The 17,797-nt window shown below is 43.6% G+C and overlaps 1 protein-coding gene across 2 annotated transcripts in view; it reads right to left on the bottom strand.

Annotated features, from left to right (window-relative positions):
* SLC35F3 (solute carrier family 35 member F3) overlaps positions 1-17,797 on the bottom strand; it is a 192,650-nt gene that overhangs the window by 29,046 nt on the left and 145,807 nt on the right. The gene's annotated exons all lie outside the window — the stretch shown is intronic.

The following is a 17,797-nucleotide window of genomic DNA, read 5'->3' as shown; positions in this document are numbered from 1 at the left end:
TGAGAATAAATTACCATTTCATTAATTAAAGCACTCTGAACCACTTAGGTGTAAGCGCAGAGCCAAAGTACAGCTCTATTGTCGTTGACAGAATGATACAAACCACTGTAATAAGCTCCTGATCATCTGCTCAGCTCAGCTTGGACTTTGCCAGCCTTGGGGAGTGTGCTGCATGTACCCGGTCTGCCAGCCAGCCCTACCAAGTTGGGGACCTCTTTCTGTGACAAGGAACCATCCATACTGGGTGCCGTGATGGCGCTGGGATTCACTAGGACTACGTCTCTGGAGAGAAAACCATACAGCTACCTTCTGGGAATTACCGTAGCAGACAGAGGAAGAGTTAGGATTATCCAGAGTGGAGATACACTGTCTAGGGAGAGCACCTGAAAGACTTGCAAGAAGACTGCTTTGACATTTAAGTGGAAGAGACCGACCGCTGAGAGTAAACTTGAGGTGACTCAGGAACATAGTATCTGGATTTGCCTCAGAAATGTGACAGTGACATTTGAAACTGCCAAATGAAAATGACAGCTTTTAACCTGGATTTCCCTTAATCGGAATAGATCATGCATTTCATGCTAGAAATGTTCTGACCATTATCTGCTTCTGTGTTTATTACATTTTGATGTGCCTCTGGTAATGGCTTTAATAAAATGTCTGGAATATAGCCTGTTAAAGAGGTTTCTTACATTTAGATGCTCAGATACCATGTGATTGACTGTAGCAGGGATGTACATCCTTTTATGATAGAGGGTTTCTAAAATAAAACATAAGAATAGTAGGAAAGACCCTCACCTACTATAACCTGATTTAGGGTCGCAAAAGTAATTTCTGTTCTTTAACTATTTTTGACTGTATGAATCAAACGCCTTTGATCAGCTAAGTGTGCAGCACATCCATTTTTACAGCACTCACTTTTGGCTAAAATGAAATAGCTCTCTGACATACAGCTGCAGTTTATGGCATCTTCCTGGATTTAATGGGTAGAAGGAGATACAGGGAGTGTGGGACTGTGATTTTCTGAGTGAGACGGTAAGGGCTGTGCAATGAGCCTCCCTCCTGCTTGCTGGTTCTGAAAGCCCAGCTGCAGGGAGGAGAGCCAAGTATTTGCCAGATATGAAATTACCGGGTTCATTTGTCTTCCACCTTCTACTCCTGTGACATGCTTATTCCTTCCTTCATTTTTGGAAAATGACCTTGTGATCCTTACTTCCAGGATCACACTCTGCTTCCAGAGCAGCTGCACAGACAGCAGTGAAAAATCTGCTCCCTGCTATTACAGGGCAAAAGCACCGTTAGGGCAAAAAGGGCAGGGTGTCCTTGCAGCAGGAGTGGCTCCTGCTGAAACCTTGCAGCTTGCCACCTAGGAGAGAAGTGGACTTTATCTAGCCATGATTAATGCCTGCCTTGTGGGCGTGCCTGCTCTTTTTTTTTAATAACGGATTTATAAAGCCCATGACTTAGACTATAATTGTAAAATGGCTTTTCTGGCCCTCTCCCAGATCTGTGGCTCCAGAGGCCAATATCAGAATGTGCTACATAATATGCATCGGATACCCTTCGGTTGCAGTTATGGTCAGTGCAATTGCAGCCACGTAGAATGGATTGCCTGAGAAATGAAAATGGTGGGGTTTATAGCAGAAAGCGTGCAAGGAGGAGGCACAGGGCTGTTCTGAGTGTGGTTAAAAGCAGAGGAGAGAAGCATAGTTAGTTGGCCTGTTTTGGTGTGCCTGCGAATCCTTACACATGCATAGCAGGGGGTGTTGAAAAAATTAACAGAATTACTGCTGGGGATGTATCACAACCTACATATTCTGTAAGCACTTATCGCAGTTTAAGTTCAGACATAGATTAATTTAACCAGATAACTTGTTGGCGTTATCTGGAAAAGCAGGTTTACATCTTTCTAAGACTCTAAGATTTCTTTCGACCTTGGATTTCATAAATGTCTTTTGGTTAAGCTAGTTCAGCCATGCTGGTCTCAGTGCTGCAAGTTTTCTGGGGGAGCTTCACAGTGAGACTTGTCATTTGCCTGCTTCTCACATAGGGCTTCCTCTTTCACTGCCATTAATAGGATCTGGACATCTTACATTATGTTCTGACATGAATGGGATGAGATTGCAGCATTATGTTGGCAGAAAGCGGAGCTCAGGCAGAAGAGGAAACAGGCCTTTTGAAAATCCTGAGTTTATCCTCATCTATAAGGACATTTGTAATTATTTCCCTTCCTGTTCATCTGCCAGGTTGTGCTGCTGCATCACATGCTGTGTTTCTTAGGTTCATGGTGAGGTCTGTGAAGGGGTGAGAAAAGCATCCCCCCGATGCCCGCATGCTTCTGCCCGACTTTCCCTCGGCAGGTACTGTGGGACCACCGCCCTCCTCCGCAGGGCCCCAGACAGCATCTGCAGAAGTCAGCAATCACCAGTTAAATGAAACCCAGCAGATTTTAGCAGATATGTGCCTCAACCTTGACTGCAGGCTCTGTGGCACAGGCGCTGTGTTTGTTTCCCTGTCGGAAAAGCACGTAGCACAAGCTGCTGGTGTGGATCAGGATTTGCTGGATGCTAATTTCATACAAATATTAAGCAATAATGATACTTACATGGCTGTGTGAGCTAGGCAAAGGAGACACAGGCTTAGATAATGGAGATTTAATCTAGCATGCATGCTAGGAGAGGAAGGGAATGAGAAGTCAATAAATAGAGAACAAAAATACATGAATGAACAGTTCAGCAAGGAAAATGTGTACGGGCTTGAGTTAAGCCAGTGCCGAGCCTGGGAGAAAGAATAAGACAAAGAAGAAGATTAAGGCTAAGTCTCCTTATTGCTCACGGCATCTGAAGAATGTGTAAGATGATGGATGCGTTAATTTGCTCACTGCATCTCAGTAGCTGAAATAGTTGGTAGGTGGGCTGAGCCATAAACCAAAATATTCCCAGCATGTGAGAGAGGCTGAGCAGGCAGCTTCAAGATTATATGGGAGAAGGCAACAATGTCAGCTGCCCAACAGGAAAACATGGAATAATACCTTGAAGATAGATATTGGAAAAAAAATCTACCTAATACTTCTTGCTCTTTGGTTTTGATATGAATTTTATGTTATTGCTATGCTCGTTCAATAAAAATATATTTAACATTTTCTCTTCAGGATCAATAGCACATGTAACAACAAGGATGAATATACCAAGTTTAGGGTACATGGTCAATGCATTCTTAAAAGAGAGTTTTCCCTAATTATAGACTATACTTTGTGAAATAACAAATAAACTATTATTTTACTAACTCCCCATATCCATGTTTACTCATGTTCACTGCCAGAATGAGGTAATTGTGTTTTATGTGAGGCTGTTATTAAAACTTAGAGCATCCCCAGAGATCTTTGAAAATTGAGGTTTACATGTGTTAGCAAACAGCTCGCAATCACGTTTAATGTATACATAAATCATCCTAGAAAGTAAACCAACAGAGACAAATGATTTGGTGTTGATGAGATTCATTAAATTTCTCATGAAGATAATATAAAAAGATTTGACAAATAATCCATAGACAGCACAAATGAGCAAGCTGCAAGGAATTACTGGATTTCTCCACCTTCACACTGAAATCCTAGAAGGATCATACCAAATTAAAAACATAAATTCGTATTCAGGTACCTAACGCACTGACTTTTCCAATGGGCTGAAGACTGTCACCACCCACTGATTTCAAAAGGAATTATGGGTGATCAGATTTGGATTTTGAAATAGAGGTAGGAAGGTTAAGCATGGCACCTCTCGCACAGGGCATCAGCCATGGTGGGATTCCAGCCCAGCAGAGTTGAAAAGCCTTGCTCAAGGGGAGTTTTGCATTTTGGAAGTGAGGACAGTATCTGTGTACGGCTGTGGAGGAAGGAGCATTTACCACAAGCTAAGGATTTTTTTAAATTTGTAGGTGCATGGAGAATGAAGAGGGCTATTGAGGGCATTCGTTTTATACTGAACATGAGTGGGATGGAAAGCGGTGTAAACAGAGGTGAGAGCTCGTCCCGCAGCCCGATCGCCCTGCACAGCTGGGGCTCTGCCTGGGGTGAGGGCAGCCCGGGTGGCGGTGGGGGGCCGATGACAAGGCAGCCAGGGCAACCTGTGCTGCAGGCACGGCCGTGCTTGTGGGCAGGCGAGGGCTGGGGGTGCCTCGTCCCCACTCCCGGGGCTCCAGCTCTGTTTGTCGGGGGGGAAGGGATTTTCGGAGCAGCACCAGGCAGCGCTTGCAGACAGATGCTTGAGAATAAGCAGCCTTCCTGCTGCGAGAAGGCAGGTGTCAGCTCCCTCAGCAAACAAGATGGGGCCTGATCCTGGAGACTGTGCTTTCCCACTGAGACCCACAGGGAAAGATACACGTTGTGCCAGGGGATTTTTCCACCCCAGTCAAGGGCACAACCCCACATTTACCCTAGAGCTAGAGAGCACAAAATCTGTGGCTTCATTTTCCTTTCTTTTTCAACAGTTTGTATTTTACAGGAGAGCTCCTGATCTGCAGGACACTGTATACAGACTGTCAAAAGTAAAACAGCGTGTTACACCTCTGGGATATCCCTGCTTTCGCAGGGTAGAGGGGCTCAGCACGTGTATTCAAATGGTGCATATATATATATATACACACATATATACACATGCACACATATGTACATATATACACACACATACATATGTCCACAACCAGAAGGAGACAATTCCAACAGCTTTCACTACTGGTTCACCACTCCTTCCAACCAAGTCATTACAGTTTCACCACAGTCTTCAGTAAGAGTAGAAAATCCAGCAGCAGAACCTCAAAAATGCTACCCAAAATATCCTGACACCTCACCGAGTCTCAGTAACAGAGTCATTCAGAGTCACAGTGCCCTGCAATATCCCTACCCAACCCCCCCGATGTATGCAATGCAAAATCTGGCTTGTTTTACTGTAACTGTGCGCTGGGTAAACTGTGTTAAATTTGGCTCTGTCAATACCGCACCTACACAACTAGAATAAAGAGCTTCAGTGGTTGGGCTCAGCCCTTTCTCAAAACTTAATGCTCTGTGATGAAACTGAGAGAGAGGTTACTCAATAAGCTTAAACCCTTGAGAGAGAGAAAAATGTACTGAACAGTAGTTCATATTGTTACTAATTTTAGTGTTGCATCTGAATTTCTTTTCAGATTGTTTCCCAGGAAGAGTGACAAGAGCAGCAATGTGGTTTCAGCCCCTGAGGTGAAACTATTTGTTCAGAAACCTGGCACAGGCGATGCCTGTTTTGCTACCCTACTTTCTTCTGGATCCCTAGCAGCAAGAGTGCCGCTCCTCCGGCAGAGCACTGTCAGTGCAGTGAAGAGATCTGAAGAACCTCACCGGTGCATGTGTGCAAAGCACCTCCAAGGTGCGCAGGGCTCTGGGTGGCTGGGGATGCTGGCTTAGTTATCTCCTAGGGTTGCTGCCTACTTTCCCAGTGCTGGAGAGCTAGTCAGCTTTGCCATGCCCATGCTGGGGCTACCCAAGAGGTACAGCCTGCTGAAATCTCACTACAGCGCCAAGGATTTATGAGCTGACCGTGGGGGAGGCAGGTGGCTCTTTTGCTGAAGGGATCCCGCAGCAGGAACAGCAACTCCTCCGTTCACGCAGAAAGACCAGTGGCATGCAGTGGCAGAAGGCAGGTGATCCTGTCATCTAGGTGGAAACGTTTTCCATCCCATTGTAAATCATCCGTGCTTGTTCATTTAGTAGTGCTGGGCTAGAATGAGCAGCTCTAGTCGCTGCACGAGAGCATGGGAGAGGAACGAGATGTGTTGTGAAGACTGTAAGGCAGCTATTAAGATTCAGTCAGGATCATACATCCTCATACTGAGGATGATGGGGACATCAGCATGATTTGCATCAAGTCTAATGGAAAAATCAATTAATTCATTCTTGGAGAAGCATAAGATAACAAAATTACATCAACAGATCTTGTCTGGTCAGTGCTGTTTGTATCTTTAATTGCGAGGAAAAGGGCACACACCAGACCATGGGAGTGGTTCCAAACCGCATCCCTGTGGAGGAGGCACTGACCAGGTAAGCATGCACTTAAACCAGGACATGTCTTTCAGCATTTTGTCAAGCATGGAGGGACTGTGTTCAAAGCCTTGGGTGAGCTGAGTCCGTGCTAATGAGCTTATCTGCAGGAGCAGGTTAGATCAGCCATGATAAACCTAATTAAGATGGGCTTGCATCTCACCTGCTGCTGCCAGCCCTGCAATATGCTCGGCATATCTGTGAGGATGGATCTGCTCAGGCTTCACGTCTGAGAGAGAAGAGATGCTCCTGAGGAGGGGAAGCGTCTGCTGGAAAGCACATGTAGGTGTTTATGCCTGTTTGCAGGGCAGCGCACATGTCTCAGCCCTTTTGTGGATCTGACACCATGACAAGCCCTGCCGCTCAGGAAGGAGCGCCATTCAGCATCACTGAAAATCAGTACCAGCACCCTAAACTCCAGTAATTTAGTTAAATTAATTATTAAAGATACAGAAAATAACACTAGCAAGGAATCAGCGGGGTTTGCTGATGACTCTCTTTCAATTAGGTTCATAAATGTTGCTGGGGAGCTGGCAGCCAATTTCAGGTGACTTACACTAGTCCAGATTCTCATCTTCACCGACCCCAGAGCTGCGCCGACATGAGATATTTTTGGTTTGAAAAGAGTGTAAATGAGTTGAGAGTTTGGCTTATGGGGTGAGGACTGGATAACATGATGACAGAAGGGCTTTATAAACATTTATTATTCAAAATCTCTTCTGCAAATGCGAATACGCCTAGGCAATTATCTCACTTTAGCTGCAGATGGGCAATTTTGATGCAATTATTATGCACCTTCAGTACTACAAAGCTTTCAGTGCCATTCCTTTTGAAAATGTCTGAATTAAACAGAATGACAAAACTAATGAACTATTGCATCTTTTTCCTGTCAGCTGCACAACATCTAGTAGGTGCCATCAGCACGCTTCATGGTGGTTACGGCTCTTAGCCCAAAGGCATGCAAACGCCAAATGCCTGCTGAAGGCAAACCCGTCTGCAGCCTTCAGTAGCCGAGCTACTTGAAGAAGGATGATTTGCCATTGCACGTTTGGATCATGACATTAGATTGATTCCAGGACGTTATTTGTCACCTGTCTTTCAAATTTCCCTAACGAGATGTTTCTACATGTGCCTAAAATCTGCGGTTATTTACTGTTCTGCACTAGACAAGGGCTTTTGGGTAATGAGACTCCAGATACCAGCAGTGTAATAGTGGAAAGTGTCTGAAGCCACATTGACAAAGAGAACAGTTTGTTTTTAGCACAATTGCTATGGAGGAAACCCACTTGTTTCCAGTTTCTCAAAAGTACTTGTCTCTGGCTTCTTGCAGCAAACATATCCGGGAAGCCAGCTGTTATTTTTTTTTAATCCTTAAAACAAAACAAAGCTCAAGAAATATAAAGCAGCGGACAACATTTTTCAACTTGCCAGCCAAAAGTAAGGTCCGCAATTAACTATACATATAACTGGTAAGATTTTCAAGAGGAATGTCCTCATTATCATTCCTGTTTCTTAAAAATAAAGCCAATTTGATGCTCACTTTTGAAAAGATCCCAAGAAAATATCTTTAGCAGTGTGGTATATTTTATTTGTACATTCATTCATGTTAAGAAACAAATTTGTTAACACATGAAATAGCTGTTGCTGGTATGATTAAATCTTCCCTAGACACTACTGAGGGACTTGTCTGGACCCCTATAACTTGGACAGCTCTGTGGCTGCTGAGCTCTGGAATATCCCACACTAAGAACTTGCAGCCAGCCACAGGACTCAGCACATTAGCAATACTACGCTAGGCACGCTGTCCACTAAAACCATGTAGGATTTGCTGATTTAGCTTAGCTTGTAGAAGAGCTAAAAGAACTATATCGTTCATGTGAGTGTTACGTTTTAGCAGAGCTCACGCAATCTGCTCCCACAACAGGCCACGTTTGCCCCACCATCTCTGACTCCCAAGCATGCACTAACCACTCTTTCGGGCTCCTCTCGTTTTTCAGACTCCTGACAGCTCATTGCACACTGTTAGAAAGCTCCTCCCTTGTTTCAAACACCTCACTCACTCTGATGCCACCTAGCTCTTTCCTCACCTTCTCCAATCCATACCTGATTTAGCTGACCTTTATCATATTCCCCTACAGTTAATCCCTTTTACATGATGAAGAGTACAACTCTACTAAAAAAGCCATGTGGAACTTGGTAAGGCAGAAAGTAATGGCCTTATAGGAATTACTTGGAACTACAGAAGAACATGGTTGTTTAAGTTTGAAAAATCTGTGAAATCAATAGAGCTCTTTGTTAAATGCTATAAGACTTTCAGAGGGTTGGCCTTAATTGCTAAAAATTTCATGAGCAAGCACAGGTCTGTAGGTATGTTAATGGAAGGCATTTGGCCATATGTCACTCTATCTTCTTCTGGGATACTGTTTTTCAACATTAAGTTTTTCTACTTCAGTTCTCCAGAATCAAAAGACACTTTTTAAAAAATAATGTGAGGGAGTAGGGTGAATTTCAGCCTGGTCAAAGCTTGGGTTCCCCTCTGAAAGAAGGCAAGATGAAACATACCTAAATAGCTATTAACTTGATATTTTTAATATTCACTGAGCCAGACCTTTCTCTGATAGGAATCAGCACACTGTCATGGGACTTAGTGGAGCTGTGCCAGCTACGGTCAAGTGCTGATTGGACCCATCACATTTAATATAGGGAACTTCATGAAATACTGAAAATGCTAGGTGAAAATTTGTTTGATTATTAAAAATAAGTTAAGCAGAAACACTTTATAGTGGGTTAATACTGTTTTTTTTTTTAATTTCAAGGTTAGTAAAAACCAAATCAAATCCTCAGGGTTTGAATCAACATGTTCTTGCCTGAGGACTGACAAATATTTAAGGTGGCTCTGGCAAAAAGGGGCAGACAGCAGCAGAACAGGTACCATTCATGCCAACGCATTCTGGTACGTGTAATTTTGGGGTATCTAGAGACAGCACATTGAAAGATGCAATAAAGTACACATAAATCTAAATAATGGTCGTTATGTCTCATTCAGTGTCTGCAGATCACTAACCATTAACAAAATAAAAAAGTAGATATGATGTGGCTCTGTGCTGAGCACGTTGGACTAGAGACCTCCCTCCCCAGGTCCCCAGCAGCCAGAATTACTCTGTGTTTCTATGACCTGATGTTCAGGATATCATGGTGAGATGGTCTAACAACAGCACCTTTTGTTAGATGGTGAAAATATCACAGAGCATCACAGAGCTGTAGCTTCATTTTTATTCTAGGTACTATTATGAGGTACTGAAAGTAGAGGTGCAATTCTTGCTATTTTCTAGTGTGCTATTAAATAGGAGAGCTTTTCATAGCTGAAAAATCATCTTTCTGTACTGGGAAATCCATATGTACTCCAGCTGAAAGCATAATAAGCCAGACTAGTGAAGAAAGCTGTAGGTTCAGTGCCAAAAAAGCAGGATACAATTTTCAGTTGGCCTGGCTGCCCTTTACAATAGATACAGTGAAGAGAATTAAGTTAAAAAAACCACAGTATTTTGGTGAAGCAAAACATTTTTTAGATGCAATGCCAGGGCAAATACCAGATGACATAGAGGAACAGAGTCCCCCTGTAGTGAATGGACCTGGGCTCATACCATCCAAGGGCGCTCCGTGTTAGCAATGTACTACATGAAGGTTAATACCGCTCTGTCACTGACGGGACATTCGCGGTGACTTGAGATCCCTGGGGTTTAACATTTGCGTATGCTGAAAGAGATGGGGATGCCATCCCTCACGTAAGCCTTCCAGAGGCCCATTCCCCCTGTGGGAGTCCGAACGTTTTACCAAGGCAGCGGACAGTTTTCAAAGATATGAAGGAAACGTTGCAGCAGTCTCTACGCGCTCACAAAATAAGCAGCTTCAGCAAACAAGTAAACAATCCCCCAGCTCCAAAGAGAAGGAATGCAATTTATAAATTAACAAGCCATGAGCAAACGAAACCAGCTCCACGTGAGGAAGCACTCAGCTGGAGATACGGGGAACGGGGAACAGGTAAGGCGGCCACAGCGGACTTGGTTAGTGTAGGCTTGCTGAGGATGAGACACCCAAATGATGTGGCAATGACCATAAAGGCCATAAAGTAAATGAGGCTCCTGCCTTTAAACCGGCTGAGTTTTAGCCCTGATGCCAAGGACTGACAAGCAGACCAACAGGAGGGTTGTTTCTTTTTCACAGCTAGGCTGAAGAGAAGTGGTCTTCCCTAACTACCAGCCACAGCAGGCGAACGAGGCAAACCAGATTTTGTTTGTCTGCTCCATTTCGGATCGGATTCTCTGGAGGGAAGCTACCATTTAGAAAGGCGTTTTAGCACTGGAAGCACACAGAAATGGTTGTATATGGGTGTGCGAGTACATATATGAACCTGTCTAGCCATCAGCTCATGTCTTATCTTTGTTTCCCTCCAAAAAAATCTACGGATGTTCACAGACAACATTATTTAACTGCTCAATGGGGTTTTTCAATTTCTGAAGCCCTGTCCATGTACCTGTGCTACTGCCAACCTTCACCCTTGGCTATTTCTCCCTTTTTACCAGCTATAGCTTTGACTAACAAGCAAGGGTGGCCAGCTCCTGCAGACCCGTACTGAACAGGATCTTCTGCTAGGTACTTGCGCATTTATATGAGGCTGCCTTTTTATACAAACACGAACGATCCTGGGAAATCTGGACACAGTCCATAACCACTAGGCAGCTGGACAAAAAGGTTTTTTCCACTTCTGTAGCACTGTCAGCCTCCAACGCTTCTCACTGTATCGTCCGTCTTTACTGAGAGCTGTTAATTATAGCTACGAAGTCCGTTACCATACAGGCACTTTCCTTTTTTAAAGCAGCTTTAAAGGTAGCTGCCTTCAAGATATTTTGACACAGATCTGGGCTGAAAAAAAATGTAGAATTCCTTATCACTCCCTCCTGAGTTTTGTTGTTGTTTATGTTGCTGTTGTAAACAACATGGGAGAACATGTCTAGGATAATCCCCGTTTAATGAGTTTGTGCACTGGGTGTCAAGATACTCGATACCATGACCGAGGTAAAACACTGCCTGCAAAAGGACCAGCTGTGAACTCTGTCTTTTTTCATGGTACAATGACTGGAAAAACAGCATATCCATGTTCACCTCAGCTTTCTGCTGCTTTCCCCACACAGTAAACATGATCACACACTCTTTTCCCAGCCCCTTTTTTTCCTCTGCCAGCCATAAAATGTGGTTACTTTTCTGTTTGTGCGTGCAGGTCATGCCTGGAGGCACAGAAGGAGGAGGTGACCCCGGAGGTCCCTTCAACCTGGCTTCCTTTGGCTCCACAGTCTCAGTCAGTGCAGAGGGATCAGCATGGGTAGGAGCAGTACAGGGGGATTTGCTCTTGAGGTCACCTGGGAAAAGCGCTAGCAGCATGGAAGCTTGGCAGCTACTAACCAGAGGAAGAGCCAGCTAATGAAGTCCGGTTTAAGTACTGACCAGAGGTCATTCAGTGCTGCAAGACACGACATTTTTTCCAAGCAAAAGCCATTACAGAAACACATTGTTTCATGGCACGTGCCCTGTCTGCAGGTAACAAGAACAATTACTTCTCTTTCTAGTCCTTGCCTCAAGCACCACCTCATAGGAGGCACATAATGTAATTATTTCAGAGCACCTGTTCAAGCCACAGCAGAGAAGACAAAAGTAATGGAACAACAAGACAGAATTACTGGACACCAATTAATTCAATCATCCTTGGAATGATTTTGCAAGCCAGGCTCAAGATTAAAGAACACGTGTTTCTCCTGATCAGGTAGTACCCAATTTTTATTCTCAATTAGCATTCCACAAAGGTCCAAAAGCCCAGAAGAGGTGATCCTCAACAGATGAAGGATCTTCAGATTACAGGGAAGTTTTTCACCAGGCATGAATGTTAAGCTCTTTTCAGAAAATTATGGTCTGAAATACAAATGCGATCTCCAAGTATAACCTGGGAGGCTAAATTAAAAAGGACTGGTTTCCTAAAGAAGGAACCACGATTGTTTTCTCACAGAAGCTAAGACACAAGCTTTCAAAGGCAGTGTTAGCTACCCGAATAGAAGGAATTAGCAAACTAGTCAAACGGAAGTTTAAAGACATTCTCTTAAAGGTGTTTTCAGGAGATGTAAAAGCTGGGGTAGGTTTAGAAAGGGCGGTACACATATAAATGCCACCTTATGTGCCCGAGACCCACGTGCAGGCTTCGCATTGTGAGAGCTACCTCCAGAGAAGTTAGGACTCGGGCATTAATTTTGGGGCGTTCTGCCAGCCACTCACATCCTCAGCCCAATGTAGGTACCAAGCTCCCATACCATGCATCTGAGGAACAGAAAACGGGTCCAGGAGCAGTTTTTTAAGCTTTCCAATGGAAAACATCAAGAGGGAGTGCCAGCTCAAGTCCAGCTAGGCACTTAACTCTGGGATGGTGGAGGGCTCCCACTAACAGCTAAAGTCTGGCAAACAGACTTCCTCTGTCTCCTCGGCCTTTCCTGCTGTTTACCTTACATGCCTCACTTTGTGCCTCCTCTGTAGGTGTTTGCTCTCCCCATGCATTTTAGGAGGCAACCGGGCATTCAGCTCCAAGTTGGCAGTGCTGGAATATGCAATGTGGCACTGAGGAGCCAGCTGTGGCAAATTTCCTTGCTAATCTAACCCCTGGTAGTGTCTTCAGTGTGTAGAAAAGACATACGTGAACAGGAGGCTACTCTAGAAATACTCTGGAGCTGGAGGACTACCTATTTCCTCAAGAACAGGCAGCCTGTAGAGCATATTTTTGACAGCTGGCTGAGCAAATTTTGTTTCAGGAGCCACAAAGAGCAGGAAACCGTGACACTAATCTTTTATCGCCTAAGAAAACAAGTCTCCCCAAGGAAGCAGCTGAAATGACAACTTACGTGATAATCTGGCAATAATGCAGCATAGCTGTATTATGTCAAGGCAGCAGCGAGAAGCCACCTCCAGAACTCCCACGGGGTAATGCACCCCTAGCCCACGTCCCACGGGGACACACTTTCCTTTTCAAAAGGAAAGAGACAGCAGCTACCACAGGTTTCATCAGGAAGAGGTCATTATTTAACTGTGAGAAACAGAAGTTAACAACAGCATCACCCGGAGCTCTGTGGCTTGGGCTTCAGCTGATCTAAGCCCAAATGAATGCCCCATGCCCTAGCTTTGATGCTGTACGCACAGCAAGTTGGACATCGGACAGATGCCCACCAGCACTGCCCCGACCACAAACACCACGTTGTTCCAGCAGAAGGCTTCACGACTACTGCTACTTGCTAATAGTACAATTTGGCCTTGCCTTCAGCTAGAACCCCTGGAAGAAAAGTGCAGATTCAGTGAAAACAGTCTGAGAAGTGATACCGTGGCCCATCAATAACACATCACCACCAACAGTTCAGACATCTGCAGGAGAGATATAGATGACCATGAGTATGATAAACCTCTTGCACAATATCCACATCTTCTTTTAATTAATCGCTTCGATACCAAGCGCAAAGGTAAGCTCTGACAGACTGCTGTAGAGATCAAATTGCTGTAATTTGGAGTTCCTCCTGGCTTGTATCTGTCTAACTCAGGTAAGAATCAGATGCTATATCTTTTAATTTCAAGGGTTCTTTTTGTTCTCTGGTTGTCGGGTTTTTTTTCCCCCAACAAGCCAATGGGAACTTGAATTGTAAAGTGATTTTATTTTGAGGAACACAAAGTAAATAGGTATTATTTTAAGATTAATGTGCTGAATTAGACAAATAGTGTTTATAAACCGAAGTTTTTTGAAAGAAAACATGCTTCATTGTGTGACATTTGCTAAAAACATTTGCATTCATCATGTCTTCATGCCTTCGTAGCTTATTTATGACTCTGTTAATGCTGTCTGCTCTGGTGGTGAAGCTCCCACCTAAGTAGTAATATAAATCAGCAGGATACCAAAAGTCAACCACACCGCAACATTTTAAAGCTGCTGGGTAGGAGAGACTCATGAATACAAAATGCTGAAAATCAATAGTAAAAAAGCATCCAGTGATGCCAAATCAGGCTCTGACCTTCTTCCCCCTTAGGGTTTCATCGTGGCCAGGCGGTTGGTTACCAGCACAGCATGCCTGGGTTCTCTGCCTGCTGCAGAAGAGGAGGGCAGTGCCCCTGGTACGGTGAATTGCACTTTCACATGAGTCAGGATCAAACTAATGGACCCAGCTCCTAGAACTACTGGGGATGTCAGGGTAGTGCCTCGTCTCCTCCATGCTAGCAGAAATACAGGTGAAACACATTTAGAAACTGGCCCACTTCTCCTGGACATCATGTGAAGCTATGGCACTGATAATTTCTGGCCGCTGAAGAGCTAGGTCTCAATTCTGAGCCCATATGCATATAAAGCAAAAGTGACTCTTGTGAAGTTAATACGTGGGTAAATTGGAGTAAGTGAGATCTACTACATTAGTCCTCTACCATTATTGCCCCCAGTATTTTGGTTCCGTTTCAAAGAAATAACTATACTTTGGTGCCACCCTTGACTTTTTCTTTTCAAAGAAAAATCTTCAAATTCCGAAAGATTAGTGGCAGCTAATTTGGGGGCAGTATAGAGACAAAAGTCTGATTCAGTGAAAGAGAACGTGTTAAAACATGTTCAAATGTGGTCGTAGATCAGTGCAGGTACGTGCGACGATTCTTTCATTCGCCCAACACATCAGCTCTAGTCGAGGTTATGGAAGAGATTTAGTTTTAGCTTTTGGTGTTTTCTTTAGCCCTAATGCTTTATGAAATAAAAATCAAGATCTAAATGATAAGCAAATAAATAAATAATCATGCAAACCATTCTGGAAAGTCCTGCCCTTTCCTTCTCAAAAAAGCATTAGATAAGACCGTACCATCAAAATAAGGAAGCTTTCTGAGGTATTCTCCAACTAAAATGTGAACACAGTCCTTCGTTACTCCCCCAGTTGCCACACACAGAGCGAATCTTTATAAAAGGTGTGGTTTGTCCTGCCTAGAGATACACAAAGCTAACCAATATCTTACAGAGATTTTAATTTAATCTTTCATGTAGCCAGGGAGCTTTAAGCTCTAGTGCTTTTAATTTACGTTACCGCATAAATTAATAATGTAGGTATGACGGAGGGTAGCTCATCAGATTAAATGTGTCATTTTATAAAGCAGTTTGGAAGCAAAAAGTATGAAGCCAAAATGAAGTAGTCTTAAATGATCCATTAGGCACAGAAATCATTACATGTGTTATTTCTGGACTGGACAGTGGTTGAAGTGAATGATAATTTAGTTACTGTAATTTTATTTTAAGCTAGTGAGCACTTGCACAAGAAGTAAGAGAGAGGCGCTGACCCTGGCGTGCTCTTCAGTGGCTTGCAGAGCTCTCTGCGTCACTCCCCACACATGCAGTCCTGTGCCAAGGGTGGTGGCATCCTTGGTAGCGAGAGTGGACGAGTCCTCCCTGAGAGGTCTACACTTGGGCACAACGCTGGCATTTGATGGAGCTGCACAGGGAGCCTAGAGCAGTTTGGACGTGAATGCATAAGTTTTGGTTTGCTTTGAAGAGTGACTCTCTCCCCATGCTGTGGACACAACTGATAGTCTACTTCAGCTTAAATAGAAAGTTAGCATGCAACATGGGTCAATCAGAAATCCTTAATATTTTGTATTATGGCCTAATACTCAAAATCTTATAAAGAAACTGAATAAACCTGCTCTTAAATTTAATGTGCTACTATAAAATTTTGGTGGCAAATCTATTACAATTATATGTGCTATAAAATGGGAAAAAAATCTGTGCAGCTTTAACCTGGTTTGTGTCCACGACAGGTATGTTCTTTTGTGAGACTACAAACATACAAATTCATATATTTACGGCACAGTATATGTACATACTGGTACAATACAATTGGACTTTAAAACCATAATAAACCATATAACCTGTATAGGAGGGACTATATATCTATTCACTGTTCTTACATTTTATGATCCCTCTTTTGTATATTTTTTCCTAATGGTTGCTGTTCTTTACGTGCTCTTTAGCTGTATAGCGAGGTACGCCGAAGCACGTCTGCTGGCCCAGGCGAAGCAGCCCACCGAGGAAGGGCGGCGAGAAGGCACTGCCTGCGCCGCGGTGAGGGGAGGCTGAGCTGCCCAGCCCTGCTGAGGAGGAGGCGGCTGCGCAGGTGTCCTTGGGGAGCTTTGCTGCCAAAAAAATTAGGTGCCTGTGGATTGTAGCGACCTGCGTAGGCAAGATCTGAGAATCCCTTCCTTTACTACCTCACTGCTAAGGTGACTTAGATGTCATATTACCACCTTCTCCCACTACCACCTTTTCATTTATCTCACTGCAAATTCCTGCCAGGGAGCCTAGATAGTATATAAAATATAAATGAAGGTGCCGGATAAAAGAAGAAGCAAGTGATTAAGCAAGTTGCTTGTTAGTTCCAGGTCAGAATTGTCTTATTTTAACTATCCAGAAGCCCATGTGATGCCTCCCTAACATGTCCAACTGTGCCTGGAGTGCAAGCTTTCCTGAAGATGGTAATGTCTCACATAGAGCTGCAAAGTCTCTGTATCTCTCTCTCTTTATATGCATATATATATAATATGCAAAAAGGGGAAATAGTTAAGAGGGGATGCTGGACCTCAATGCTTGGGTTTTCAGATGTATGTGCATGTGACATCTCAGCCATAATGGAGCAGGCAGATGAACAGTAATTCTTTTTACAGTAATTCTTAGTGCAGGACCACTGAAAGGTCTCAGTGTAGATAGTGGACATGCTGAAGCAGACACTACATATACACATGGTAAGGGACAGTCCTCCCTCTGAAGGACTGTCTCATCCAAACGAACAGAGAATATAAGGAAATCAGGTCTGTAGTGACTCGCTCAAAGCCACAAAACAAATCTGCAGCAAAGCTAGGAACCAAAGCCACATCTCCAAATGCCCAAGACTATCCTGACACTAATAAAAAACTCTGCAAATTAACCTTATTCAGTCTGCTGGTCAGACACACAAATGCACGTATGTTACTAATACTAAGCCTGCCGCAAGCTTACTTGTAATGATGTGCCCCTGCATCCCAAACAGGCTGCAGGGCTTGCACCTGCTCTTCAAGTCAGCCATCATTTAATTAAATGGAAAACATAAAACTACCAACCATATCAATTAACTGCAGCAACAAAGAGTATAATGCTCCGGGTTTAACCCCAGGGATCTGGCGAACCACAACTGCTCACCCCAGAATTCAGCAGTATTTAAAACATTATCTGAGAGCAGCTGGAAAGAAAAATACTTAAAACCCAAAGAAACGAAAAGGTAGTTGTTTTGGGCTAGCATTTGTTGGTTTTTTTAGATTAAACTGTTGCTTTCTCTAACCTCCATGCTTCTCATCTCTGAAGCAACCATGTTTGCTGTGGACTAAACAACAAATACAAACTGAAGACTGAAGTGCAGGTAACATGGCATCTTGTGAAAATGCCTTTAAAATTTCTGGATACTGCTCTAGAACCTGCAGCGAACAGTGAAATTCCTTTATCTGCAGCCCCTGAATGATTTAGAAGGTGAAGAAACTGTAACGATGGCAAAGCAGCACGATTTCAGCGTTTATGACCCTAACCCTAGTCATCTGAGGTAGAGCATTGCCCGAGTACCCTGGGTTAATTTCTTGGATTTTTTCCTGTAGTGAGTTTCCACCTTG

Source organism: Mycteria americana, chromosome 3 (genome assembly GCF_035582795.1).
Source record: "Mycteria americana isolate JAX WOST 10 ecotype Jacksonville Zoo and Gardens chromosome 3, USCA_MyAme_1.0, whole genome shotgun sequence".
NCBI lineage: Eukaryota > Metazoa > Chordata > Aves > Ciconiiformes > Ciconiidae > Mycteria > Mycteria americana.
This window is presented reverse-complemented; position numbering and strand designations above follow the sequence as displayed.